Source organism: Arabidopsis lyrata (assembly GCF_000004255.2).
Source record: "Arabidopsis lyrata subsp. lyrata unplaced genomic scaffold ARALYscaffold_1, whole genome shotgun sequence".
Classification (NCBI taxonomy): Eukaryota; Viridiplantae; Streptophyta; class Magnoliopsida; order Brassicales; family Brassicaceae; genus Arabidopsis; species Arabidopsis lyrata.
Genome location: NW_003302555.1, coordinates 26911724 through 26915632, shown reverse-complemented (window position 1 = coordinate 26915632; position 3909 = coordinate 26911724).

Here is a 3909-nt window from a genome sequence, read left to right as displayed (position 1 = left end):
TCTTTGAATTCTATTATGTCTTGGATTTAAATTTAAGTTTAATTTGCTTTCAATATAATCGTTTGCTTTATTATCTAAGACATGCTTCTTGTCAATATTAGAAATGACCGATGACAAGAACATACTTGTGGTGGATAGTGGATCGAGCCACACAATTTTAAAAGACAAAAGATATTTTATAAATCTAACTTTGAAAAATGCCAATATTAGTACCATAGCGGGTATAGCTAGTCTTATTGAGGGCCACGGTCAAGCCCATATTCTTTTATCTAAGGGCACGCATCTTGAAATAAGGGATGCCCTATATTCACCCAGCTCGAAGAGGAGCTTATTAAGTTTCAAAGATATAAGATTAAATGGTTTCCATATTGAAACAAGGGGTGAAGGGAACAAAGAATTTCTAAATATAATTGAGATCACCCAAGGACATAAGAAAGTCCTAGAGACTATACCCGCATTATCCACTGGTCTCTACTATGCTAAAATCGATATGATCGAAGCTAATATGGCAATGAACAAAGAGTTCATCGAGAAATTCACTTTATGGCATGACCGGCTTGGCCCATCCGGGTCATAGTATGATGCGTAAGCTTATGATAAATTCAAGGGGGCACACCCTAAAAGAGAAAAGAGTTATCCCTAAGAATCTCACGTGTGAAGCATGTTCACAAGGGAAACTCATTATAAGGCCATCACCGGCTAAGGTAAATAAAGAGACCTTAAACTTTCTGGAAAGAATACAAGGGGATATATGTGGACCAATACACCCACCATGTGGGACATTTAGATATTACATGGTCCTCATTGATGCATCGACAAGATGGTCGCATGTTTGTTTATTATCCTCTAGAAAACAAGCTTTTGCTAGGTTGTTGGCCCAGATCATAAGACTGAGAGCCCATTTTCCAGATTTTCCGCTTAAGACTATACGTCTAGATAATGCCGGTGAATTCACGTCCCAAGCGTTTAATGACTACTGTATGTCCATGGGGGTAAGTGTGGAACATCCTGTGGCACATGTACATACACACAATGGATTAGCGGAATCCTTCATTAAACGAATTCAATTGATAGCTCGACCATTAGTCATGAGGTCGGAACTTCCAGTAGCCGCTTGGGGACACGCTGTTTTACATGCATCAGAGCTTATACGCATAAGGCCATCTAGTGAACATAAATATTCACCATCCCAATTACTCACGGGTCATGAGCCAGACATATCCCATCTAAAGACTTTTGGGTGTGCCGTATATGTACCGATTGCTCCACCACATAGAACAAAGATGGGACCTCAAAGGAGGATGGGAATATATGTTGGATTTGATTCTCTCACCATTATTAAGTATCTAGAGCTAACTACGGGTGATATATTTAAGGCTAGATACGCGGATAGTCATTTTAATGAATCCGAATTTCCTACTTTAGGTGGAGAGACGAACAAGCTGGTCGAAGAAATATCATGGAATCAAACATCCTTAAATTGGCAAGATCCTCGGACTCTGGCATCTGAATCAGAGGTCCATAAGATAATAAATTTGCAAAAGCTAGCTAATGAATTGCCGGATTCCTTTATTGACCCAAAGAAAGTTACAAAATCTACATACCAGCTTGTAATGCACCAGTACGTATTGATGTCCAAAAGGGAATCAATGAAGTTGCTACCGAGTCTAACGCACGTAAGAAATGTGGTAGACCAATAGGTTCCAAAGATAAAAATCCTCGAGAATCAAAGAAAGGTGCAATAGGAAACGAGGTTAAGGAAACCATAGACATGGCCGCGGCAGACCCTAAGGAACCGAATAGAGAGATTTGGGACGCCAATCCTCATGGTCCTGAAGGGATGGATAATAATGAGATCTCAATAAATTATATCATGTCTGGAATAAAATAGAACCGAAAAGATGTCGACATCGATGAAATATTTGCATATAAGGTAGCACATGAAATGAATGAGGATCATGAACCCACGTCGATATTAGAGTGCACTCAAAGGTCTGATTGGCTAAAATGGAAAGAAGCCATAAACGTGGAATTAAGTTCATTAAAGAAAAGGGATGTGTTTGGTCCGATCATAAGGACACCATCCGAGATAAAACCAGTAGGACATAAGTGGGTCTTTGTGAGGAAAAGAAATGAGAATAATGAAATCGTGAGACATAAGGCACGGCTTGTAGCACAAGGATTCTCACAAAGACCGGGGATAGATTATGAAGAAACATACTCCCCTGTGGTGGATGCAACGACTTTTAGATATCTAGTAAGTCTGGCTATAAGAGAAAATCTTGATTTACGGCTAATGGATGTAGTGACCGCATACCTATATGGTCCACTGGATAATGAAATATATATGAGATTACCTGAGGGTATTGAGCTCAAAGGAAAAGATAAGAAAGGGTCACGTGACCAATACTGCATAAGGCTGAACAAATCGCTTTATGGACTGAAACAAAGTGGGCGCATGTGGTACAATAGATTAAGTGAGTACCTAGTCAAAGAAGGCTATAAAAATGATTCCATCAGTCCATGTATTTTTATAAAGAAGTTTGCAAACAAAGGATTTGTGATAATAGCAGCATATGTGGATGATTTGAACATCCTTGGAACCTCTGGGGAAATCGCCCAAACAGTCGAATATCTAAAGAAAGAATTCGAGATGAAAGACCTAGGCAAGACAAAATTCTGTTTGGGATTACAACTTGAGTACGTGAATAATGGAATCTTTGTGCATCGAAAGGCATATATTGAAAAGGTACTCAAGAGATTCAATATGGACTAGGCCCACCCATTAAGCAGCCCAATGGTGGTGAGAAGCCTTGGATTGGATAGTGATCCATTCGGTCCAAAGAAGGACGAGGAAGAAGTTCTCGGTCCTGAAGTGCCATACCTCAGTGCCATAGGAGCGTTAATGTACCTGGCTAGCCACACTAGACCAGACATTTGTTTTGCCGTGAACCTCCTATCAAGATTTAGCTCATGTCCGACCCAAAGGCACTGGAACGGAATTAAATATCTTTTACGTTATTTACAAGGAACTGTTGATTTGGGTCTATTCTATACTAACCACAACAAAGAAGGTTTAGTTGGTTTTGCTGATGCAGGTTATCAATCAGATCCGCATAATGGCAAGTCACAAACAGGTTATGTGTTTACACACGGTGGAACCGCGATTTCATGGCGTTCAATGAAGCAAACCATCTCAGCCACTTCATCCAATCACGCGGAGATCTTAGCAATACATGAGGCCAGCCGTGAGTGTGTGTGGTTGAGGTCGATGACTCAACACATACGATCTAATTGTGGCATGGACGATGAGAAGGGACCAACGGTCATGTACGAGGACAATGCGGCCTGCATCGCTCAGCTCAAAGAAGGTTACATCAAGGGAGATCGGACGAAGCACATCTTAACAAAGTTCTTCTTCACGCATGATTTACAAAAGGATGGTGAAGTTCAAGTGGTGCAAGTTCGTTCTAGCGAAAATTCAGCCGACCTATTCACTAAGGCATTACCAACATCGACATTGAGGAAGCTCACGCATCAAATTGGAATGCGGAGACTTAAGGACTTTCAGGGATGACCAAAACAGGGGGAGTAATACGTGTTGTACTCTTTTTCCTTCACCATGGTTTTGTCCCAATGGGTTTTCCTGGTAAGGTTTTAATGAGGCAGCATCCCCAAGCGTATTACTGAGATCCTTTGACATCTACACGGTTATGTCATTTAAGGGGGAGTGTTGTAAACCACATTAGGATAGACTCCATAACCGTGGTCCATGTTCTAGAAGGCCCATGTCCACGTTCTAGAAGACTTACTCAATGACGGTTTATGTTAGTCTTAGTGGGCTTTGGGCTTTAGAGTTTCCTAGCCTAATTGGGATTTGTCTCCCCTATTATGTATATATATGTGTTG